Raw genomic sequence first — 27427 nt, forward strand, 5'->3', positions numbered from 1 at the left:
AGCGGTCAAGATAATGGATGGATGGATGGGTTCTTACTGTACTCTGATGATCTGGTGCAAACAACGCTGCATCACCTCATTTCAACGACAAGTAACAAATTCAAACTAAACCTGCCAGTAAAATCAACACCTGGACATAAATTGGCATGATAATAATTAAATATGATAATGGAAATTATGTTTGAGAAATATTTATTTGACTAGTATTTTGATTTTTTAGTTTGACCCATGTTACATCTGTTAAAATGAAGGAGGCAGGGTTTATGACCTATACTGCCACCAATCAGCAGGGGAAGCTCCAAATGTTTTGACCAAGCGACAACCTCTGGTCTAAAAATATGAGTCCAATGCGGAAGTGCTAAAAACTGCAGTTCATCGAGGATCCGCTTGAGGCAGGCTCCGGAAGTGCCGGAAACCACATACACACATATTAAAAAAAGCTGATCTTTACAGCAGAAATAAACATGTTTACAGTCTGGTACAAAAGACGAGTTTAGTCTGGATAGCTCATTTATCGATTGGCACACACTGTACGGGGGGTGAATTTTTTCATAGTGCAGTAATTTCAAAGTTATTGAGATTATAAGTCTCCCAATGAGAGGCACAGCTGACTTGATTGACAGGTGGGAACACTAGCTGTTGGCTAGGAGGCTCAAAGCCCGCCTCTTTACGTCACACTTGCTCGACAGCAGCAATATGGCTGCAATCCCCGACGTCTATTATTATATCAGTCTATGGTGTTGACTTCATGTGGCCATCTTTTTTTGCAGCTTGGTAATTCTACTCCTCCGACATTCTTCATCTGTGGTACGTTTTATAAAGTCGCCCAAAAAAACAAGACTCCTCTTTTGTAAAGTTTTTGCAAGTGAGCCGTAATAAGCTACACAATGAAGAGTGTTTTTGTTTGTACGTTGATTTACAGATAAAGTACACATTTTTAAATTATATCATTAAAAACCAAGTTTGTTTTTTAATAAAGAAAACAGCAATCTGTTTCTTGTTCTGTTAATCTTCTCTTTCAAGTAACACTCAAGATTTTGATCTGTAAGAGATTTACTCAAATTTCAAGACATGTCCTGCTTCCTCTCTTCACTGCTCAACCCTCTGTTTATGTGTATGCGTCTGTGTGTGTGTGTGTGTGTGTGTGTGTGTGTCTGTGCATCTCGAGCAGGCCTGCACACACACGCACACACGTGCACACACCAGCCGTTCCAAATCAAGTTGGAAATTATTGCTCACTGATGAACAATTACAACAGACTCTGTGACAATCACCCGTCTATTATCATAATCAACTTCACAAGAGGAGATGTCGCCTTGAACAGCAGTGAGGAAGAGGAGGAGTGTGCAGAGAGGAAAACACTCACAACCTTCATGTAGTTTCTGCACTGAACAAACACAGTTACACAAATTTCAGTGGAAAGGATTCATGTAAAACAGAAAGATTGATTCAGCAAGACTGTTGTTTGTTTCTGTGCTAAAATAACAGCATTTGAAAAACTCAGAGCAAGTGTGTGTTACATATCTTCTATTTAGTCTGAGTTTTCCTGTAGTTGATTTATGTAATTCAGATTGAATGTATGTTTACCATACGTCAGTCTGCTTTGTTTTCTCTTGGAGCTTTGATTCGGTGTGATTTTTGTTTTACAGCCCTCAGAGAAAAGTTGTGAAATTATTCTGAAGCTTCAGGATATACAAGCAAACAAAGAGATGGGTGACGATACATTTTGTTACTCAAGAAAAGACCTCCAGCAGTGCCAGGGGTGCACTCGTTGACAAAATGCTAGAGGAAATTTGTAGATGAGATGCACTATATTCATTCCTGATGTTTTAACCTTTTTGAAAAAACTCACTGAGTTTCCTGACAATGATGGGCAGTAAGAGCTAACACAGTTTCTGACTAACAAAGAGCAATCATACAAACAAACATAGCACAGGACACGTGACTTCATTGAAAGACATTTCATAACTGAAACCAGAAGATTGGAAACTGATATAGAACTCAAGCACAGTGGTTCAACAAGGCCCCAAAGGGTAATATCATAGATGTTCGTGACACCGCCCTCGTGACACTGCCCTCGTGTAGCCGCAATGCAGCCTACAGTATGTGTGAACATCAGTCATTCAGTGAAAAAAGAGAGAGCATGAATCATTGCTGGTTTTTAAAAAGAAGGTAAAAGCTGCAGCCCTCAGATTGATAGTTCTCAAGGACAGCGAACTGTTTTTATTCATGACCTTTAAAAGTTAAAATAGTGTTTTTCATGAGCAAAATTTTAAAAAGTGTATGATTCAATAGTCCTCTTGAAAGTAAAAAACATTAGTTTATCTAAATATGAGAGAAAATATGTTGTCCTTATTCTAAAGATGGTGAGGACCCTAATATTTATTTAAAGGTGACATATCATGCAAAATTGACTTTTTAATGGTTCTTTACCTGAAATATGTGTCCCTGGCATGTCTACAAACCCCCCGAGAATGAAATATAATCCATTCTGCCCCTGTTTTGATTTCTACACCTTTCTGTAAATGTGTGTGAAACGAGCCGTTTCAGACTTCCGTGTTTTTGTTACGTAACAACAATATCCGGTCTGTCACGGAGTCAGAGCTCGGAGCTTGTTCAGCCCATAGACTGTATAAAATAATACTGAATCCCTCCCCCGTTTTTCATTACCTGCACAAATGTGTGCTAACAAGGAGCTTAGGAGGGAGGCTACAGCTGTAGCTGTAGCTGTAGCTGTGTACCAAGACACACGTCGACATACTGACAAATAAAACAACAAGAAACACTAAATCTGTGACCAATCCTTCATAAAAGGTCCTGCTGCCTTTCTGGCAGAGGTCGGTTTTACTCCCCACGTCTGCAGATTTGAAGATCTAGTGGATGATTTTTATTAGCATAGCTAGTTAGCATAGCCACATAGCTACATGTTCGTAGCTGTGTACCAAGACACACATCTACATACTGATAAATAAAACAACAAGAAACACTAAATCTATGACCAATCGTTCAGAAAGGTCCTGCTACAGGCGCCTCTCCGTCAGGATCAGATTCAGAGGGTTGAAGTAACGCGATCTCTGAGCAGCCGTGTATATTCAGCCAACATGTAAACATTAGATCAACGTGCTGGAGAGCCGAGGCACATCCACTTCCGGAGGGGGCGTGGTCAGAGGGAAAACAGAGTGTTCTGATGAGGAATGAAGAAGAGGACTTTTCAGGCATGCCAAAAATCTGATTTCAAAGTGTTTTTTTGAGCATAAACTTTAAAGACATGTTTTGGGGACCTCTTAGACCAATATATATTGATGAAAAAAGTGTGATATGTCCCCTTTAAAGCTAAAAAGACATCAGCCTTCATTTTTTTAGTATTCAAACCTTCCTTTACAGAAAGATTAATGTTACTGGTTTTAATTTATGCTATTTTTTTCAAACATGGATTAGAAACAACAGATTCTTAGGTATTTTAAAGACAAAACAAATGTTTTTTTTTTTTTCCTTACATTTTTTATTAGAATTTTCTTATAGACAGGCACATTACAAACAGATAATGCATACACAAACAAGAGACATGCAATAAAATATGCAATTTACATCAACTCAACTCAACTCAAACTTTATTTATAGAGCACGTCTAAAAGAACCGGGGTTGAACAAAGTGCTTCACAGAATAAAAACTGCACAAATGACAAACATAGCAAACAATACAATACTAAAAAACAATACTAAAATACGTAAACAGTGCAAATATATAATAAAAGAAGATAGAATAAAATAAATTAAAATTGTATTAAGATTATACCAGATGTCCACTCAACCTTGATTAAAAGACAGGGAGAAGAGGTGAGTCTTAAGAGAGGATTAAGATAAACTAACCCTGTAAAAGAAAAAAAATATTAGATACAGAAGAAAATGATAATAATAACTATTATAAAAACAAACAAACAAAAACAAACAAACAAAAAAACATGGCAAAGTGGTTTAGGTGCCTGGAGTCCTGTGAGAACAGTAAGGTTACAGTATTTCTGAATTAAAAGGGCAGAAGCTAATCACTTGGAACTGCAGGCAGGTGATTTTTTCTTTAATGTAATTCAGAAGTGGATTTCATATTTATGAAAAGTCTTTCTTGAGCCTCTCATGGAATACTTCATTTTCTCTAATATAAAAAAATAAAGAATGTCCTGTATTTAGTGTGCAAAGGTAAGTGGGTGTGCCTCTTTTTGCAATTAGTCGATAACATCTGCAGGACACTGCTTATCTTTGATAACATGGCACAGTCATCGAGCATGAATCTTTATGACAAAACTTAATCACGCTTGACTCTTTTCAGCTTCATTCAGGCCTCTATGGAAGTTAGATATGCAAATTGTTTGTCATTTTAAAAGATAATGAAATACCTTTCTTTGCAATCAAGCTATTTATTTTGGAGTCATTTTGGTTGTCATATGGTATTTAACTCTGTTGTTCCATTCATCTTATTTAACTTTTCGCTGGTTTTCATTTATTGATTTCTCACATTTCTTTTCTGTGTTGTGGTTTGCTTTGATTCCTATAAAATTCTTTCTGTTGCTGTCAAGTTTTGTTCTCATTTTCTATCTATGGTGTTTTAATTTTGCTTTGAGTAGCACTTTGTGCTGCGTTTGTGTGAGACATGACTTTAATATTGACTTGAATTGTTTATTCGGAGCACAATATAACTCAGAGGACTGACCAACAAATGTTTTTAGTGTATTATCTGCAGAATATGAGTGCAGAGTGGCGTCTCTTAAAGCAAGCCATTTTTCTGTGATTGAGGGAGAATGAAGATTGACAGCAGATGATTTGTTGCAGTTATTTAAAACTTTCAGAGTGTCTTTGCACAAATATTGATGTGACATGACATAGTCATCAGAGGCTGGGGCCGGTGAAATCGCCTGCAGCTGTTTTTAAACCAGCTATTTTTTTCCATCAATTTTTCCTTGATTCTTTGTTTATTTTTGAACACGATAAAACAGCACAGTTTACAGCCCTTCAATCATGTGTTGTTTAATAATTTTTTTACAGTTTGTATGGTAATCATTTCTCACATGTGGAACCGTTTTTATATTTGCTGCAGCAACAGCCACTTTCTGTGCAAAGAGCTCAGTTGTAAAAAAAATGATCATTTACCAACACCAAGGCTAACATTCAAGCGAAATAAGAGAAAAACTTTTACCTTCGGCTGACCGCTGAAGGCAACTATTGCACAATTTTTGTGAGGTAACAATGAGACTTTTTTTATTTAATTTTTTTTATGTTTTATATGAACATTTAACATTGGACAAGTGAGGACTAGGACATTACTGTACAATCAGTAAAAAATAAAGTGAAACTTAAGTATTATAGACAGGTACAGTACACAACAAAGGCATTCAGACAGACAGAAAAAGTTAAGAGTCTTTGTGGTTATAGCAATCCCATTTTTCCCAGTGTATCTTCCTTCTCCTTTTGAAGGCGAAGAGCAAAAGTAATTTTTTCCACACTTCCAACAGAGTTGATAATGTTTTTAAGTAGTTTAATGGTGGGAGGGTTCTTCCGAAGCCAGCCTCGTGTTATTGCTTTCTTACTTGTAGCCATGAAAATCTTCAGAAGATACGTGTCTCTCATTCTGAGGCCTTCAGGTATTTTCCCGAGGTACAAAAAAATGAAAGAAGATTCAAATGATATTCCTAAAATATCTGAGATTAAGTGTTCCACACCTCTCCAGAAAGGCTGAAGGAATGGACAAGACCAGAAAACATGAACAAAGTCAGCAGAAACTGCTCCACACTCCCTCCAGCAGGAATACTGTGACCCACTTGATTTGGACTTCTGATGAGGGGTAAAAAAAAGAAAAACGAATGACATTCTTCCAACATAAATCTCTCTCAAAAAAAAAAGGATTTGTGGATGAGGATTGAGTTTGCCGTATTTGAAGCCACATTTCTTCAGATATCACAATGTTAGCCTCTTTTTCCCAGCGCTGCCTTATATAAGTTGTTGTGTTCTTATTCATAAGGGTAAATTATTTGTACAGTTTACCAATAATGCCTCTGACATCCTTTGAAGTATAAGCATCTATGAATAGTTGTGTTACTTTTGATGGTTCGACATAGTCAGGAGCTCCCACCTCTTTATGAAAAAAATGGGGCGGATCTGTAAGTACCTATAAAAAATCCTCTTTCCCCAGTTCGTATGTCTGGCAAACATCCCCAAAACTCTAACTTTCCTTTTTTAACAATTATACAGAAAGCAGTGATGCCTTGCTTGGTCCATTGTTTAAACCTATGATCCATTACTGCTGGGAGGAATCAATGAGACTTTTTAATGATTATGACAACAACTTCACCTCTGGATGACCAAGAAATACTACAAATAAAGACTGTTAATAATACTTAAGCGTTACTTATCTTATCCAGGGCTTAGACTGAGCGGCAGAGAGTGGAGATCCCGGCAGCTCAACTCCACATCAGACCCATCAGAAGTTACGAGTGTGTTTGCCTTTCAATTTAATTAGTACCAAACTGGACTGTGAGACAGAGCAGAGAACAGGAGCACCTGATGCACAGTTCTTGGTGCTACCCAAGGCCATAATTAATTCTTAGTGAATTATCCCCTTTTGTGTTAATTACTATGTCAATTGGTGCACGATAGGAATCAAATGCAAGCTTAAAATCGCTGCAGAAGATTCTGTTGGATAGTGAACTCTCTTGACCTGCAAATGATCACTTTAACCAGCTGGACCTATCAAGTCAGTAACCCAAGATGTTTTAATAATACAATAATAACTTATCCATACAAGAACCCTAACACAGAAAAGTCATACAACAGAATAGTGAAGACAAAAAAAAACTCTCAGTAACAGATGCTTAAACCAGCAACCAATCCAACATAAGAACCTAATCACAGAATTACCAGACCAGCATAACCAATCCAAATGGAAATGATAAGATGAAACACAAGACACCAACAGCAGAAGGAGAAAAACTAGGCAGCACAAGAACCCATTAACATACTGGGATCATGAGAACAACATATGCCAGATGAAGCAAGGGAAAAGAAAGATATTGAAACATTAGGAAGAAAACAATGAAATTAGGTATACTGATAAATAATGTAATGAAGAAAATAAAATGAGATAAATAAAGTATATAAATAGACAAGTTAGGGGAAAGGCATAAGAAGATGAGATGCATAATAATAATTATTACTGGGGCTTTCTACAGCAACCAGTTCTTGACAACACTCTAACCTTTTAGGGAATGAATAATTGGATCTTTTTGGGAAAAGGGTGATAAATCAACCAGTCAGAATAATACAAGGAGTTGTGTTAGAGCAAATACGGCCAAGTTCAGTAATTTTCAGCTCAGCTTTTCACAGAAGAAACTCTGGTTTATTGGATGCTTGGTTTGGACAAACTCAATGAACTCCTCTGCACCACACTTCAGACTTCTGCAGAGATTTCTTGAAGTATTTTTGAGACTTTAGTACTTTTCAACCAAGATACTTAGAGTAAGTGTCGGTGAAGGAATCTGCGAACATCTACTGGTTATGACCTGGACTTTTCTGACCTGACTGTGTGGGCTTTTATTTTTCAGAATATACCTCCATTAGCTGGACTTTGGATTTAATCACTGGTCTTTTTATGGCATGATGGAACATTTTTATGCAATGGTAGCCTTCAGTCACCCAGTCTTACTCCTCTTTTTGTACCATTGGCTCCTATACGCTAACAATATCTTTTTTTTTGTTTTTCATTAAATATTCTGTAGCTCTCGGGGCAGCTGCTGCAGTCCCTCTCCCGTCCAGACTTGTTGCATTATTTAACACTTTTCCTGGAGCTGTCTGTATCCCATCTACTGTTTGAGTCTGCAACGATGTCCAGCCAGCTGAAATCTCCTATAGGAGGACACAGTCATCAAAGGGTTAAACTGCATCATTATACTGTGTCTGTTTGTCTGCTGTGTTTGATTGAGAAGATGATGTGTTTCACCATCTTATTATGGAAAGAGTGTGTTTTCTTCTTTGATTATGTGTAGGCTGTGTGCTTGTTTGTTTTTCTTCTGCTCTGATTGGTCATTAACCCCCGAGCCAATCAGGAGAGAAAACAGAACTTTTTGATGACCATGTTTATATGCAAAGAAAGCATCCAAGACCACCAAATGCTCTATAGAATATATTATTATCATAAACAAAATGTTTATGAAAGGCAAACCGTTGACGAGAATAATACACAATCACTGCAAACACTCACATTAATTGATTAATTGTCTTATGTGGTGTTCTTTATGCAGCTGTGATTCTTCTCATGAAGATCTTCTATTGAGTTAAATGATGAATGCTGGAGCATGTTACAAAAAAACAAATACCCGTGGAAATGGATGATTTAGTGTTCTGTCCCTTAACCCTTTAAGACCTAGACCATCTTTGGGGGTGTCAGACTGTGCTGAATTTATTATGAATATGCTGAATGAGACAAATGTGGTATCAATGGAAAGTCCGCTGTAACTGAGTTTTTAAAGCTTGTTGATAGGATTAGCAATTCAAAAGTTATCAAATATTAAAGAACAAGTATTCGCCGGCAGCTGTCTAGGTCTTTGAGGGTTAACTGTAGACAGGATGAGCTTGATTACATTCTTACCAGGTATCAGTGATACTATGTTTCATTGGTTTGAATGGATTACTGCAGCAGCATAACATTATTCATGCTTGGTGTATGGCCCCGACCTCATCACTCCCAGCAATTATGTTTCTACATGCAAAAATGGAGGACTAGTGAGTTGATACCTTAAACTAGGGATGCACCGATCCTACTTTTTAGGTCCCGATACTGATGTCGATACCTGGACTTTGGTATTGCCAATACCGATACCAGCCGATCCGATCCCGGCGGTCGGAAATATAACTTTGGCACCCCACCCCGGTATCATTTGTGTGTGGGAAACACATTAAAATTAAAATCATGACACAAAATAGTGCAAACGAGCTGACTTGTTCAGGTAGGCGGGGTTCAGGCAGAGCAGTGTCTGTAGCATTATTTACGTGATGATGAACTGTACCTGGGTTCCAAGTGCTAAGCCAGAGGCTGGAATCCCTTTATTTCAAGGATCCTTGAACAATTAAATCCAATAACCTGTCTGTTTTTTCACACTTTGAATCCATTAATAGAAGGGTTCTTGCTTCTTTGCAGTAGGCTTCAGCTGACGTAAATGTCTTCCTTCGGGGTTTCAATTATATTTTTCAGCGCGACTGCCATCCGTTGAAACATTAGCACTGCACATGTTGAGTTGTTAGCAAAAGAAGCGTGACATGCAGCTAAACTGCAGAGCCTCTGTAGTTATCCTCCATCATGCTCCCCGGGCAAAAATGCACAGACCGACCAGCTGATGACGTAGGAGACGCACATGGCTGTTGTAAACACAGAAAAGCATAGAACTGAGATGAATAGACCTGCAATATGGATCGGCACTATATATCGGCCCCTTGTCACCGATATCCGATCTAGCTTTTTGAGTCTGATCGGGGCCGATATCCGGTACCAGGATCGTATCGGTGCATCCCTACCTTAAACCCTCATGTCAGAGCCTGCAGGTGGATGCTGGGAGATGGTGGGGCTAAATGTTAAAGTGCAGCAATGTTGCAGGGCACTGGTGGCAATAACAGAGCAGAGGGAGAGACCAGAAATATTGCAGTATAAACAGACTGAACATTGGGAGGAATCATTTGTCAGGTTATTGTAGGAATGAGGATGTCGAGTGTGAAAATGGTGCAGCTTGAGTTGTCTGCAGGTGTCGCTTTATCATTGGGAAAAGGGACAATTCTCACATTAGAGCCTGTTTTATTTTTTAAAAAGTACGCCATATTCAAAAATAGACTCAGTACAACAAAATAGCTGTGTGTTAAAAAAGCAAGTTGGTGAGACAGGTGATGGGACAGCTGGGGATCCTCCTCTAAGAATTTTTAAGCGTCAAACACTCTCTTTCTTGTAGTCTGGTGTATTTATCTGCACCAGATGGGGAGACAGAGTTTGGAAGACAGAATTAGCCTTTTGACATTTTTGTGAATGCAAAATAGAAACAGGACATGTGAGCACAAAGCCTGTTTCTCTGTAACTCAAAGGTCTATAAGTGGGGTGTATTCAAATCCACTGCAGCCTGTAGTCTCTGTTAATAGTGTAAAACAGTGACACGTTGAATGTGCATTTGAAGATCTGCCTATTGCATTTCATTTCTTTTCATACAAAATCATTAGTTGGGTAGTAGGGACGCCTGTGCCTGCAGCATATACACTCCCTGCAGCAAACTCCTTACTTTCATTCCTCTGGCAGTTTTTGGAGTGCCTTTTCTGGTGCAAAAGACTGATTGTGATACAGTGCTGCCACCACATCAGTGAGATGCTGTAATTGCAGTAAGCTATAACAAAATCAGCAAGTGATGTCCTTGGAAAACAGTGTTCTGTATAAAAACACCCACCAGACAATGACTAGAGCTGGGGGCAGTCTGAAATGCGACAAAGTTGGCTGTCTCATCATTTTCTATACAGAAAATGTTGTTAGCTTATGTTTAATCTATGGCAATTGAAACAAACTTACAAAGAAGGCATTACATTCAAGGCAAACTACTTTATTCACAAAATACTTTGAAATCTGATTAGTTAAGTTGAGTTTTATCTAATATTGCAACAGGAACTTTTTGTTCTTTCGATCAATACAGCTTGCGCATTGATGACAAAAAGTGTTTTCCATCGATAAAAGAGAAGATATTGATCGTTGACCTTTGTGTTGTCACCACATGCTATGTTAATGCTAAGCTTCACTGCTCCATTCAATTTGTCACCCTATTATAATCACTTCTACTTTAAGAGAAGTTTCATTATTGTCACAACAAGAGTTTACTCGTCACCAGGGATGGGTACCTTTCACATTTGAACCGATACAGTACCGATACCCGGTACCTGGGAATCGGTACCGGTACTCAACGTTTCCAATTTCCTGTACTTTTGTGTTTTTATGTGGTAATAAATGTTCATTTGTTTAATAAAATCTCAATTTTGGGGAATTTAACATATTTATTTCATTTAACGTGAAATGAACAGAAACAGGATTATATAGGTGATTAGATATATAAACTGACACGTGCTCGTGGCGTCTAATTACTCTTTCGGGAGTTTATCAATGAACACACGTGAATGCCTGCGGACGGGGAAAAGTCAGTTCTCCGTCTCTTTATAATAACAGGACACACAACTTACCATTCAGGCACACAGAAACGGTGATAAACAGGGCAGGTAGTCAGAGCGAGAGAGTCTGTCTCAACCATAGACTGTATAAAATAAACGTAATCCTCCTGCAGCTCTGCCTCGCAGTGAGTGCGCACACCTGTCAGCTGCAGGCTCCGTTTGGCCCACTCCCATGCAGATGCAGAGAGCAGAGAGCAGAGACGTCCACCTGATCAGTCTCAATCTTTATTACAGGGCGAAAGTATGAAAAATCGCCTCCTCTTCCACTCTCTCACAGTCACAGGGATGCTTTCAGGTACCGAAACATGGTACCGTTAGATTTTACGTGAATCGGTACTCGGTAGTACCGACGGAATTCGGTCGGTACCTACAAAAGTACCGAATTCGGTACCCAATCCTTACTCGTCACGAGGATCATTTCAATCGTCGGAACAAATCAACTTTGCCTTTGTTGTTGCTTTGCTGAAGCTTGTACCTGCTTCTAAGAGTTGCAACACTGACACAGACTTCTTCACCACCTCATCAGTGAAATATCTGCAAACTTTACATCATAAGTGGGGACAATTATGGGAGAACTCCACTTGATTTAACCTACTTTTGACAGATTTGCATGATTGCAACATGCATATTTTAAGTGTAAAATTGCACATACATTTAAACTTTGTTGTGTACTCTGAATACTTTCCTTCCTCTTCTGACATTCATTGTAAACATACTGATTCTGTTTGGCAATCAAGCATGAAATACTAATTTCTCTTGACATGGTAACGTGGATGATGGCTATCATCTGGTGTGGAAATAGCTTCAATAAGGCAAGGCCAATTATTCAGGGCTTCAGGTGGAGCCAGGAACTTGTGGATTGATATCCATCAAAGATTTAATCTCCATTGGTTGTCTTAGTTTACATCAAACAACTAACTTTGGACACAAGAATCAAGTCTTCTCTGGGTGGGGTTCAGATATAGTTCACATAGTTAACTATACTTTCCTTATAGATTAACTTAATACTTCATTTTAAACAGACTAGGGCTCGGCGATAATTTGATAACAATGATTGGGATATATTTTGTCTAAATATAAATATAACAAATGTTCGATACAATTGGATATAGATAAACCTGTAATTACACCCCCAACCACTGGAAAGGAAGGCGCTAATGAGCCTTAAACACAAGTTGCCACCCAACATTAGACAGAAGAAGAAGACAGCATTAAACAGCAAATCATGTCGCAGGGTGAGAAGTAGGCAGGGCTTAAAGACCTTTGGAGCAGAATGTAAACACAGCTGAAACGGACCGAAAATGTGCTTTTATATTTAAATGAAATAATGATTTGACATTTATCGTGATAATTATGAATATCGACTGGTATTGAATATTTTTTCGTGAAAACATAATTTTCAATATATAGATTTTAAGTTGCATCAAAGATAATACAGTCCTTGTTTTTTTGCTGGACATGTTTTAACCAGAGCCAGCTATAATGCAATCCTACGATACTTTCTTATTACAAACAAGTTTAGTGAAACTTTTTTTCAATGTTTTTATTTTATATTCTAGAAGGGTAGCCTAGCAATCATGGACAACTTTGCCTTCAAAATCACATTTCAACAAGTTTCCTTCTCGATGACGTTGAAATATTTTCATTAATTCTAATTTAAAGATGCGTTTCCACTGGGGGTGTAATGGTATTGTAAATATTGCAGTATCTCAGTTTCAAAATTCTCATAATAATGCCGTGGTATGTGACGGTATCAAACAGGAACTCGGAGTACTCCCGCTAGTGTAGCTTTTTTCAGACGCCATTGAGTGGGCCGGTCTGAGAAGCAAACACCATCTCCCATGATCCCCTGCGCAGTGCAGGAAGAGATGGCGGAAAGCACAGAGGGGGAGCAGAGCAGAAAACTTAAACTAGTGGAACCTCCTGCGAAGTTTAAATCAGAAGTACGGACGCATTTTGGTTTTGCGGTAAACAAAAACGATCTAGGATAAAACATGACGGACATGCAAAAAAAAACTGTAGACACTGCCAGACCACGATTGTCTAGGAGTTGGGGAATGCAAGTAATATGAGAAGGCACTTGATTAATCATCACCCTGCAGCCGTTTTCAGTATTGGACAATGAGGGATTTAAAAGGTTGGTGAACGCACTAGAGCCAAGTTACAAAATTCCAGTCAGTTTAAAGACACTCAACTGGAAGGTTTTTTTTATTTGCTTGTGACTTGAAACACTGGATGTGCCTGCACTGCTCTTTGCACTTGAAAATACCTGTTGGTAGTAATAAATGTGATTAGAACATTTGAGCATAATGTTTGTGTTCAATTACAGTAAGTGTGTTTATCCTTATCATTCCTGCCACTTAATTTTCCACACTATGACATTTTTTCAAAGTCATCTTATTTTTTTGACAATACCGCAATAATACAGTACCGTGGCCTTAATACTGTGACGATATCGTACCATGAGATTTTGATATCATTGCATCCCTAGTTTCCACCTTTTCTCATTGTACTAAAAAGGGTCCAGTTCCTTCATAGCAGAGTCTGTGCTGTGCAGATTGGCTCACGGAGTTGTGTAATTGACGTTCCACCTTTTCCACCAACAAAAACACACATTTGATATGCAGATAAAACATCAAAGACCCCTCAGCCGGGTACAGTCTGCAGCAGAAGAGATTATTGGGTCGGTTTTGAAGCAGACACTCACGGTAATGCAAGTTCACTGCAGGGGCCTAATTTGTCAACAGAGCTGTCAATCATGGCAACACATCTTCTCTTCTTAACATCAAATAAGTAATTCCAACTTAACGTCTCAAAACCCTTGCACATGACTCAGCATAGGATCTAATGTTAATGAATGAAAGCATGTTGGAGAAAAAGTGGGTATGTGGGTATTGGATATGTATTTTGATTTTAATGTTTGACCCATGTCCCATCGGTTAACACGAGGGAAGTGGGCTCATGACTTATACTGCAGCCAGTCAGCAGGGGGAGCTCTAAATGTTCCTGCTTTACTTTTTAGGGAGCCGTCATGTTGCTCATCCTTATATACATACAGACTATGAGAAGCGCTAGAAAGCAGCACAAGAACGCACGAAAAACAATGGATCCCCCAGCTGTCAAAAGTGATCATGTAACATCATCTGTAGAGGTAAACATGCGAGTGGACTGTTGTATACAGCAACAAACCTGATCTGTCAGGTCATGTAAGACAGAACACACTATCCTGATTTAAACTCAAACATATCCTGTTTTTTTTTTTTTTTCTGTGCTTGGAGCAGCAAGGAGAAACCCACAGATCAGCAGGTAGCATGAAGGCACTGACAGATGGGTGGAGAGATAGTTGGAAGATGTAAAGTGGGAGGGGGTGTGGATGCGATTCCTCGTACACCTCTCAGTCATAAATATGGAGCAGGAACAGCGCGGCTCAGCCAGCCCTCCTACGAGCAGAATGTTATCCTGCTTCTTTGGCAGAGTGAAGAGGCCTCAAGCTAAGAAAGATCCAGAACACAGATCAACAGATGAATGGATTCACTGACAGAGAAATGTACAGGAAGATGAAAGCGTTAATAATTGAGATGGGTGTTGAGTTGATAAGGTGCTACTGTACATGTTGTTGTTTTGTAGGTTTTACCATTAATGCTGAACCACATGGGGAAAAAGTTAAATCCTCACAGTTTAACATTTGGTATTTAAAAAAAAAAAAAAAAAAACTAGAGCAAACTACATTTTTAGTGCTTTTTATGAGAAAACACACAAATGTCACATGTCAATGACATCACTGATGTCACATTATTTTGAAGTTACAATTGTTTTTAGTTCAACCATGCACATGCCTTCCTGACATTGTATTAAACAGTTCATACTAGAGGTGTAACAAAGCAAATATTTTCTTTGTATTGATTCACTGATAAAGGATCTAAATTCATCAAAATCGACAGATACACAGCTTCGTAGTGAATCATTTCAGAACGGCATTTTTGGTTTGGTGCAGAAACAGTTCAGTGCAGTACTACAAGTAATTCAAATCCAAGGTTCCCACACGGACCGGAAATGAGTGTGCACCATGCACACTGCATGCATAGCTTGTCATATAGGCTACTGAAACATTGGTTTCAAAACACACAGACATTATTTTCAATTTTTGGGGGGAAATAAAGGCGTCATATTTAGAAACACATTAGGTATAATAAAATGTTGTGCTATAACATGAATTACTATACTTCATATTAGAACTTTCTTTACTATGTAACATCAAACTGCTGAATAATTTCTGGAAATGGTTTCATCTTCAGTAATAGACAGACGGAGCTACCGTTATTTGGACTGTGGTGTAGGCGAGCTGTAAGGTGATGCAGGTGGGGAGAGCTGATGGAGTGTCATGGTATCACCACAGCAGTGCCAACTAAATGCTCTTTGGACCTCATTTGCCCTCCTCTGCCCTGTCATAAATTAATTTCATAATTCATTTATTTCTTAACACTCAAGGCTACTTTACAGAAATATTAAAACACAATAGAATAAAACAACAAGATAAATTAAATAAAAACAACAAGCAAAGTAAAGTAACATCAAGTTAAAAATGAAGCAGTGGAAATTAAACAGATAATGCGTACTGAAACAGATGGGTTTTGAGTTTTGATTTGAAGAGGGGTAGAGAGTCAATATTTCTGATGTCGTTAAGGAGTGAGTTCCAGAGTTGGGGAGCAGAGCGACTGAAAGCTCTGCTCCCCATGGTGCTGAGACGGGCAGGAGGCACAGAGAGGTGGAGGGAGGAGGAAGACCTGAGGGAGCGAGAGGGGGTAACAATGTTGGGGGACAATTTGATAATATTACTCATTTATTTTTTTCTTTTTGAATGTGTGTGGAGTTCCGTTTAAAATTAGCAAAATGTTGAACAAGTTAAGTTCAAATTACCTACAGAGACAAACTCTACAAAATGTTTCTTTTTCACAAACTTGGTTTAACTAAGATATCATCTTGATATTTACATTTTCATTGTGGGAATAATCTTATTGTTTCAGCACCAATGTTTGGGTTCTCATACAATGTAATGGAAAATAAGATATAAACAGACCAGTCAGCACATGGTGAACTTGAAACCCTTAAAGTGTAATAGTGAGTTTGCATGCGTTTGTTTGCTTTTGTTTGTGTGGAAATCTGTTCACATTGTTTTTCCATTACTGGCTTGTCTCTTTGTTGCTGTATGGCTAAAAGTTTCACTATGACTCTGTCCAGAAAGGAAAGGTCTAAACGGGGATTCTGGTCATTTTGAACCTATGCACATGAATTAACATGACATACCATAACATTCTTAAATGAAGCCACCCTGATATACATTACACATTCTGTTTTTTGTGGAAAAAAGGTGTAATCTGTGTTTGTGCAAGACTTCCACCATGCTCAGCAACATGCTGGTTTATGCAGTTGTGTAGCTCTGTCTAGTACCATCTTCTATGGGCACTCTGCTAGCTACCCACTCAGTAGTTAATTACATTTAACTACTAATGTGCCTTTTTTCTTATATACAGCTTTTATGAAGGAAATGTCATGGTTCCTATCCAGGTGAATTCTAATGATGGGCTAATGGAGATCATGTCTTTAGAAAACACGAAATAAATGAATCAATCAATTAATAAATCAGGCTTTATTTATACAGGGCTTTTAATAGAATGACATTGTAACACAAAGTGCTGTACATAAAAATAACTTAAAATTGATTTTTTAAAAATATATATATAAATAGAAATAAAAAGGCCCACATGCTAATCCCAAACACAAACCCACCCCACAATCCTAAGGTTAAGAACACAATATATGTAAAAATAACAATAATAACAATACAAATAAAATAAATTAAAAAATTAAAAAGAAATAAGATGTTGCTGAATGAACTGATGAAACTCTCATGATATCTTAATGAGGAAACACTGGGATAAAATAAGATGTCAGAACTCAACACTCAGGAAATTAAACTCACCAAAAAATAAAATACATTTCTAACATAATAAAACACTAAAATATTAAACCATTGGATGAAAATAAGATGCTACCTTTAGATAAATAAATAAATAAATAAATAAAAAGTGACTAAAATTTGAACTAGATAATAAATAAATAATTGAAAGTGAAATAAAACTGTTATTAGAATAAAACTCGGTGAAAAGCGAGACTGTGGTCATCAACCTTTTGGTGCTTATATGGATCACATTGCTAGATGCACGTGTTATTGCATTTCAATAATGCAATGGACAGGAACACGTTTCAGTTCTCTATAATGGTCAGTAACTGGTTTTGTATTACAGTATATCCCAACAGCATGCAAGGGTCAAATATCACGTTGCATCATATAGCAACGGATGCCCGCTGTCTACCATACAAATGTAAACAAACCACGCTGCAGTCATCTGTGCACAGAACACCAGACAGAGATGTCTGAGATGGAGGAGTATTTGCTATCTTTCTATGTTTGATCTTTATAAATACAAAAAAAAAAGGACAGCTTATAGTGTTAGCACAGGTTAAGGCACATCACCTTCATCATAGATATGGATATTAATAATGCACCACTATCTCTACTTTTTAAACAAGCTAACACGCTCTGTTGAGCCAGAAAGCAATAGAAGAGGAGATAGCATACAGGTAGCTCCTCATCTGAGCTCCATTAATTTATCGTCCCTCATCCGTGTCTACGTGACCTACAGGAATAAAAATAGAAGCAGGGTGTTGGGGTCATAAGAGTATGTTGGTTGCTTAGCACTGCGTTACTCAGTGCTCTTTTGCTTGTAAACACTCAAATAGGAAACAATATAATCAAGCTGATGTTCCCTCACGTTGGTTCAGGTTTAAACCTTGCTCACATGATTGTGTTGTAGCGTGCACATGAACAGTATTCAGCATTTATTTCACATTTTCCCTTCACTCGCTTGTTTGCAGCCTGCTGCTACAACACTTTGTAGCTTTTGTGGAGGAGTTGGCTTTTCCGTTTGCAGAGTGGTTTTTGGGGTAAATAGTTGTTTATTCAACGTCATGGAGTAGATTTGGCTGTTGACATGAATTAGTGAATAAATACGAATCTCTCTCTGCTCTCTAAAGGCTCTTCTACTGATTAGTGAGAGTGGGGGGGTTGAGCAGAGAGGGGTTTGGTTGGAGAGAGAGCAATTTGTTTATCAAACACTTTCCTCCATCAAATCTGATTAGCTCAATGTCACATTGAAGAGTTGGACCTCTCCAGTGTTTGGTGTGTGTGTGTGTGTTAGAGGGAGTATGTTTTTTATATGCCAGTGTTTTGCCTGTCTGAGTCTGAATTTGATCATTAAAAAAAAACAAGTTGCTTTTTTTCACAACCAGCTACACCCTGATTCTAAAGTTGGTTTATACAAAAATGGCATTGACCACAGTTATATGAGAAAACTTTAAAGTTTAGCGGTGTGCGCTCCATCTCTTCATATGTATTTAACCTTGAGGTGGACAAGTGCTCTCAGACTCAAACACTATAGAAATTCATGAAAAAATTAAATATTCATTCACATTTATTAGTGACCTCACAAAGAGCAAAGTGGACAGAGACCACCTCTGAATACGGGATAAGTTTTTCCCGCAGGAGAGGATTCAGTCTTCTCTCCATTTGGATCATGAATCTGTTGCATATACTCAAATTATGCAAAGTCAAAAACAAACAAACCCAGAAAATAAATTCAACAGAAACATGCTGCACATCCAGACTTTATTCTGGTCTGTACTTCAAGCTTGATTGTGGTGAAATGCATTTTGCTGATTCAAATTAAGAAGATACTTCCGGAGGTCAAATGACAGGGAAGACTCCTGGCATCCCTGAAGTTCCCTGACCAAATCCCTTCTCAGGAGATCTTCAACAACCAATAACTGACACCACTCTCCATCTCACTCCTCTCCAGCCTCTCTGTGGTTTCATCATCCCTGAGTCAGACTTGCTGTGAATCTCCTCACTGCTGTAATTTTAGTGTCACTCTTTGCTGTCAAACTCAATAATCATTCCTCGCTGATTCCCCTTTGCTCAGGGTCTGATAACTTTAACCTCCAAGCGGTCCAACACCTCTGGGCTTGTCTGGGGGCTGAACACTAACACCCCCCTCATTCAGGCAACACCTGGCTGAGTGGGTTGTTAGTAATGCTTGCTGCACCGCTAACGAAGATTCATAACTGACGCCGGCTTTCCTTAACAGCAGCAACGCTATTTCTATCAGACACCATTTCTTCATAAAATATGAGCCAGTTATTATCAAAATCACAGACTTCAGTTGCGTGTTTGTTACAGAGGATGTAGAGTTTTGCTTTGTTAAAAATGTCAGAGAGGCCTGGGCCTTAGAAACACTCCATACAGGTGATGTTTTAGGATCTGTGTTGATGTCTGAATATGCAGCAGTTTTCTACTGTTTCCGAATGTGTTTCTGTTTTTTTTTAAAAATACTATTGTAGTACAACTTTTTTTAATCTTTTGTTTTAAATGTGTAACAATAACCAAGATAGCAAATTAAGTAAAAACTGATGTCAATTGTAAAGAAACTGTCAGTTCTCCTGGGGGAAGGGTCAGCAGCTCCTCTGGCTGCTAAATATGTGTCTGCCTGTCACAGCTTGAGGGACGCACCATCCCATAATATTTGATTTTAGGTGAAGGTTTTATGAGCATACCACATCAAGTGAGGACATTGAGATATGCTGTATGGGTGACACTATTGTTTTAATGCGTATAAAATATGTAATATATATAATATGTGATGAATATAAATGTAATGAATATAATATGTAATGAATATATATGTAATCTATGTGTATAAATCTTATGTGCTTTGGCAACAACATGTCTTTGTTCATGCCAATAAAGCAAATTGAATTGAATATAGAATATAGAGGTGCAAAAAACTGCAGTTTCTCAGGTGTCCACTTGAGGCTCTCAGCAAAAGCCAAGGAACCTCCATTTGATCCAAGCGGCAACCTCCGGTCTCAAAATATGAAGCCCACATGGATGTGTTATAAACTGCAATTCATCGAGCGTCCACCTGAGGCTGGCTGCAGAAACACCCGCATACACACCAATTCAAAAAAGATGATCTTTGCAGCTTTAATAAACATGTTTACAGCCTGGTTCAGAAAACGGCTTGGTTCTAAGTAGCTAATTTCTCTATCGGCACACACTGTACAGGGGATGATTTTTTTCTAACACAACAGTTCAGAAGATATTAAGATTACGAGTTTTGCCCAAATAAAGACATGACTGACATGGCTGACAGGCAGGAACACATAGCTGTTGGCTAGGAGGCTCAAACTCTTTACCTCACACTAAGTTTGGTTGAGTTCAGCATTTCCAATATGGCTCCTGCAGACGATTGGCTTCAAAACAGCTGCGTCTTGACTCCATCTTTGTTTGTTTCTAAGATGACTGAAAGTTACATTGAGTAAATATTTAAAACATGTCGTCTGCCATCACTGGGCTTCAACATACCGCTTCAGAAACCAGTGAGTCATACATTATAGATATGGTGTCCATGTTTTATTGCGGTCTGTGGTGCAGAAGTGGATTTTGAATCATTGAGAGGATTGCATTTAGAGTAATGCAAAGACTGTCAGAAATAAAACATTGGGGTCAAATTATGAAATCTCAGCATCTGACGAACCTGCTACTGATGTCTCTTGGCGTTTAAACACTTAATAGCTGTCACTGCAGTTTAGCTGCAGTACATTTCCATAACTTTGACAAAACCATGGTACAAAGATCTTAAAATATTAAACTTAATTTAAGGCAGGCACAAAAAAATAAGATAAATTAAATCAAAGAGGAGAAAAGGGCAGTTTGTAACAAAAACCAAGGCCGGATTTTCATCCATGACATCTCGCACTCTGCTCCTTTAAAAAGTGTGATTCACAAAAAATGTGGTGGCTGCAAGGTTTGTGAACGCACTTGGCCTTCATAATTATTTCTAACTTAGTTTGATCCCTTTTCTTTCTTTCTCTCTTTAGATTTGGAAGTAAAGAAGAGAATGACACGGTTTGGCGGCAGACCAGTGCCATTCAACTGTTAGACCGCTCAACAAGTTGGTAGGTTGCACCTCTCTGTCTCTCCATCTGTGCCTCTGCTCCGCATTGTCTGTCTGCCTCGCAGTTTTCATCCTCCACATATTTTCCTGTCGATCCTGTTAATTTTTGTTGAGATTCTTGGTTCTGCTTCTCACTCCAAATCCGCCGTTAAAGAGCGAGAAGATTAGCACCAATTTGCCTTGATTGGGCTATTCTTCTCGCAGTTGGGGAAAAAAAGACAAAAACCCGCTCTGCAATTTGAACACGTGCAGGGAACAAGTGATTGCGATCAATAAAAAAAAAGGAGCGGGGGAAAAATGAACAAGAAAAGGAATGAATTGCCAATTTCTGTTCTTGTTAAGTGTTTTTGGAAGGCAGCTCTTGAGGAAAAGCTGTTTCCGCTGAAGGACTCTGACAGGAATGTGTGTGTATGTGTGTGTGTGTCAGGGGGATAATGGGGGTGGCTCTGCATTCAACAGAGCCTGATTATCAGACATTTTTCTTTCTCTTCCACAATGGTTCATGTGAGATTACAAATAGTGTTTCTTTTTTTAATTACGTTATGTTTTATTTCTGGTGCAGAGCTCCCAGGCACCAAGGTCACTTTGGATCCAGGTGCTGTTAACCCACATTTGTTGCAGACATATTTTCATAATAGTGGTTGCCAAGGCTTCAGCAGCTTCAGGCTTTTAGGAGAATGTGATATGGTTCTTAAAAATGATGACACATTGGCTATTACCTCTGTTTTGCATGAGACAGAGAATCTACTGTCATATTATCCTTGAAGTGACTAAACCCAGCAGCACATTGTTTTATTGCTGCATGGCTGCTGGGAAACAAATTGAATCAGGTGCAAGGAGTGAGCCATCACACAGGGAAAGTACTATGATGTTATTTATTCACCATATTTTATCCCAACCAGGAAGAAACATTGGATCAAGTGTTTTCACATAACTATTGGTAACTAATCTGAATAACAACCAACCAGGCACAATGAAATGAAAGTTCTCTGGTCTGATCAGACTTTTCTCAACATGTGCATTTGTATTCTGAATATCAGTGGTAAATGTGAAGTCAAAGAGCATTTGGTCACTTGAATTTCTGCTTCTGATATTTTAACAATACAAAAAAAGAAGATGGGACCTTATTGTTGTGGACATTACAGCCACAACTCAGCTTGCAGCGTCCTAAATAATGGACACTTTGGACAAAGAACTTTCAAGAGATAATTATTTCTAGCCTGACAGTGCTTTGTTGTCAAAAAGTTGAGCATCTATTTATTTGATGTACATTTTATTTAATCAGCTTAATCTCACTGAGATTAGAGATCACTGCCCTGAGAGAAACATGGCCTAAAGTACCAGCAGCACAGTTTCAACAACGAAAACCTCACACTGTACATATAAGAAAAACCTTAAAATGATCAACTAAGACATTTACATACAGAAAGCTTGGACCTTAAAATTATTCACTGTACGTTTTGAAATTAATTTTTAGTTAAAGTTAAAGGTGCTCAGTGGATTTTTCTCAAATCAGTTCAAACTTTGGGAACTTCAAATTGCATGATGTCCAATAGAAACAAGCAGAGCTGATGGAGCAACAGAGGCCCAGCTCCCAGCTTCTTACGACATCCTCCAGCCACAGAGTAACGTTTTACTGGATGCTAAGTGCTCCCACTAAACTCTTTTGTTCCAAATTGAATTTATGCTTCAATTTTACAGAGCAGTGCAGAAAAAAAGTAGGATCGAATAGAATGCCATACGCATTAGATGTACATCACATCTAAAGCTTATGGTAAGAGCTGTTTTCTGCATGGTGTGTGTATGAATTCTCATTGCCAAAAATGACATTATGGACAAAGGTGCATGAATGCACAGTGTGTCTTCTGCAAGGTGAAAACAGTCCCTCTGTCTTCATAGCTGTGCTTTATGTATCCTGCTCTCTTTTCTCTGCACTCTCTCTTCCTCTACTTCAAGCCATCACTTGCAGTCACTGCCTCTCTCTATCTCACTCCTGGAATCTCCTTTTCTTCCCTCTCTGTGACTCCATGGAGGAAGACCAGTGAGGGTCTACTATTTATGGTGAATCTTGCCTGATATGAATTCACAAAACGTGAAGAATAAAGTCGTACTGACAAGCTCTGCATTTTGAGCTCAACCAGACTTCATTGGCATTTCTGGTTTCTCTTGAAAATTCCAATAATTCCCTTTGACCTTCTTGTCTTTTTAAGCTTTTAAATAGTTAAGTGTTTGAGGGACTTGTTGCATAAAAAAGCAATTGCTTTTTTTGCAATGTTACAGGGGAGTGAGTTGGAATCAAGTGCGATTAGAGGTCAGGATTGGGCTTCAGCAAGCAGGAACTGGTCCTTTTGTAAGCGTTGCAACTATTACCTTGAGTATGCATATGAGTTGCCTTTCTAAGCCCAACTGAATGCAGGGTGAGGTAATATTCATAGTGACACCTGCATCATCTCCCCCGCCTCTTTGTGTACCTCTTCTTGTCTTAATGCTTCTTTGTTTTCAAGAGCAGCGCTCCTCATTTATCAGCACTCCACCAGGTGTTATCTGTTGCACGCTGAAGTGATGAGATTCAGACAGGTAACAATGGAGTGACAGAGAGAGAGAGAGAGAGAGAGAGAGAGAGAGAGAGAGAGGGAGAGAGCGAGAGGAAGGAGCAGAGGAAAATAAATTTAGACAGGCTGAGAAACCATCAGGAGAGCTAATTACAAGATATGATCCTAGTATTTCATTCTTTTAGAGTCTTTATTCCCTGCTGATAGTCTTCATCACTTTTGTTTTCATTGTATCTCTTTGCCTCTTTCTGTTCACTTCTGCAGTAATGACAAAATAACCTTGATTCACTAGAAAGCAAGCATGAGATCAACGCCTGTCTCATATACACTTCAATATAAGAGGAATTAACTCAGTGTTGTTAGTTCAGAACACTCAGCAATTGATTTTTTGGATGATTAATTGCTTAAAAGAGGAACAATGAAATGCATCACATCAATGTTTGTGTCAATGTAAATCTCTCCTCTTCAAAGAGAAACCACATCATTACATTTGTGTGACTCACACACTTGAAAAACCAGCCACACAGTCTGAACTCCAGTTCAAAGTTACAGTCAGTCATAAACTTCCCAGATGAACATCGCCCAACACAACAAACAAAAGTGCAGAATAACAAACCCTAAACCTCACACACATAAACCAAACCTAAATACATGACATGGAGGCTGTTCAACATGAAATATGGCTCTGAAAATCTAGAAAAGCTTAACAAAAAAGCTTCATATTTGAGAAGAAGAAAGGTACTTTATTGATCCCCAGGGGGGAAATTCAATTTTTTCACTCGTGCTATATTGGACATGCTACACATACAGTTTTTTTGGTATATACATACCATGCACACCATGCAGTGAACATGCTTAGGGAGAGATGCAGAGTGAGGGATACTGCCATCAACAGCGCACCCAGAGCAGTGGGGGTCCGGTGCCTTGCTCAAGGGCACCTCGGCAGTGCCCAGGCAGGTGAACAGCACCTCTCCAGCCACCAGTCCACTTGCCAACCTTCGTCCATACTGGGACTCACACCGGCAACCCTTCGGTTCCCAAGCCAAGTCCCTATGGACTGAGCTACTACTGCCACCCCCAATGTATGTTTAGGGTTAGAAAATGTGTTCTCCACATACAGAAATTCTCACTTGAAAACAGTAGGGACTAAAATCTGGACCAGCAGAGATGCAGTTGTTGTCAGCTGGAGTTTGAATAGGATGATGCCATTACCCTGTCCAATTCAGAGGCTACAAAGTCTGAAATGGGCCAATCAGGGGGCACCAACTGTCTCAACATGAACTCTTACTCAGGCATAGACTCACTTGAGACTGAATGAAAGATCTATACATCTAAATGGCAATACCTAGTGCCATAAAAACTTTGATTTGTTTCACCCATGTGTGTACCAGCACCATTTTATTGCAAATATAATTCAACGGCGTGTACTTGTTACAGTCTTGTGACCACTCAAAGTGCTTTTACGCTACTTGTCACATTCACCCTTTCACACCACATTTCGAGACTGTTAGCAGAGGGTTCTAGGCCAAGTGCCCATCACCATCTACCAATCCCATTCCCACGCATTCACATGTCACTGGGGGTGCCAGCTGGAGCAGTTCAGGGTTCAGTGAGTTGAGACTAAGAGATGATCAACTCAACCACTGAGCCACAGCCGCCCGTGTGCTGAAAAGGTTCAATACAGGATTGGGACATGTCGACCAAATAGGCCTTTAAAAACATGAATTAACTGGATTGATGACCACTAGTGGCATACATGTTTAGTTTTTAGCTACACACTTTTGAATTTTAAACCTGCATCAAAGACAAAACTCATTCAATGAAAGGGTAGAGTGAGGCAGGGCAGGCCCATTCCAGTTTGTTGGCAGCTTTGAGGCTCTCTGCTATGATCACGGCTGTCAGCATGAGTCAGTTAAATGCTTTTGGATTGGACATTCTAATGTTGACACGTTTTTTACAATTGACGGCCATGCTCAGTCTCTGGAAATACATGTATTGTAATGTGAGATTCAGAATTAGAGAAATTTGCTGCAACTGTGGCTAATGTTTTCTTCTTCTTTTGTTATTAAATGCAGTCAGCATTCTTCTTTTTCTTCTTCTTCTGTTTGCTAATGCAGTTCACAAACTGCCTTAATATGCTGTAATGCCACCGCCTGGCGGGAATACCGTATTACAACCAGAAACCGGTAAAAACTGTAAAAATTGTACTTTTAAAATGAGAAAATATTCAAAGTAACTCTTTGATTTTTACAAAGTGAACAAATATAAAAAATTTTGAAAATCATTGCCCATCCCTAATACAAAGACACACTCAGCTACACACTCTAAATACATTGGCTAAAGTACAATCTTCTCTTCCCTTTAATATACGTGTTCTTAGTTTGAAATACTTTTAAAAATTTCTGCTGTCTTTCAGATACGCCTTCATCAACAATCCTCCACACATGCCTTAAGTGATATGAAAACTGAAGCACAAGTAAAAATGTTCATCTTTCAGAAAACACATTCGGGAGAGACAGAAAGAAAGAGGCGAGGCAAGATCTGAAGACCACAGAGGTGCAGGGGTGAGGTAGGGGGGCTGAAGAGAAGTTTGGTAATCAGATGAAAGTAGATGTTTTCCTGTGACTGTTTCAACCAATCCACAACATGATAATGCAGAAAGGCATTTTGATGTGAGTCACAGGTCAAACATGAGCCTCATGTAGGCTGATGTAGGCAGAATCTGAACTGATGGAAAACAAAAAATCCTCTCAGTTAAATATTCAGACATTTACAATAAAACATGAGTTTCAGAAGCTACTCGAGGATATATGGCCACACAAACACAGCAAGGCGTTTTATAATAGGCTAAGCATGGACTTGTGGCAATATAAAGCGGATAAATTTACAGTGTTAGGTTGATTTATGATGGGACAGTGAACAGAATAACAAGCTGCAGTGCACAAGGTTTAAAACAGCACACTGAAACCGCTGACAGGAATGTTTCACTAGAAGAGACATAAACTGTAAAACAGCTCCCCCTTTATGACATACAATCAGCCCGGCTTTACGTCCAACAAATAAGAGAGCACATGTGTCATAAAGATGGAACACACACGCTTTATACTTACATTTTGACACATATCTGAATGTTCTTTTGTATCTAAAATTTTCTCTGTAAGCTGCATCTACCCCATCCAGCTTTGATCCGGCCTTTACTGAAGGCACAATTTCAGGAGGCTACTCACTCAGACAGTAAAACTGTGCCTTTTATTCTGGGACAAAGACACACAGAGTCTTATATCACAGTGACTTTGTGTTTGGGGTGCAGAATGTTTGGGCATACAGTCAAAATGTGGGGATTTCAAATTGACTCAAACTGTTTAGTTCACCAAATTTGTCCTTTCACTGACACATAACAAAAGATGACATTTCTGAGAGGCTAAGCTCACTCAGATGAAATGTATGTATGTGTGGCAGACATGTTGAGCTTAGAAATAAAGGAAATGTGGAATAATAGCTAGTTTCTAACCTTTTCTACAGTCCCTAGCTGTACAGGGGAGAATTAAACCCACTATAAAGCCTTACTGCTTC

At 38.7% G+C, this 27427-nt stretch overlaps 1 protein-coding gene across 1 annotated transcript in view; it reads left to right on the top strand.

Annotated features, from left to right (window-relative positions):
* tenm3 (teneurin transmembrane protein 3) overlaps positions 1-27427 on the top strand; it is a 517897-nt gene that overhangs the window by 171041 nt on the left and 319429 nt on the right. Inside the window, 1 exon segment of the mRNA XM_034688142.1 lies at positions 21226-21303. The gene's annotated coding sequence lies outside the window, so the exon portion shown is untranslated.

The sequence above is a fragment of the Notolabrus celidotus genome, chromosome 7 (assembly GCF_009762535.1).
Source record: "Notolabrus celidotus isolate fNotCel1 chromosome 7, fNotCel1.pri, whole genome shotgun sequence".
NCBI classification, from domain to species: domain Eukaryota; kingdom Metazoa; phylum Chordata; class Actinopteri; order Labriformes; family Labridae; genus Notolabrus; species Notolabrus celidotus.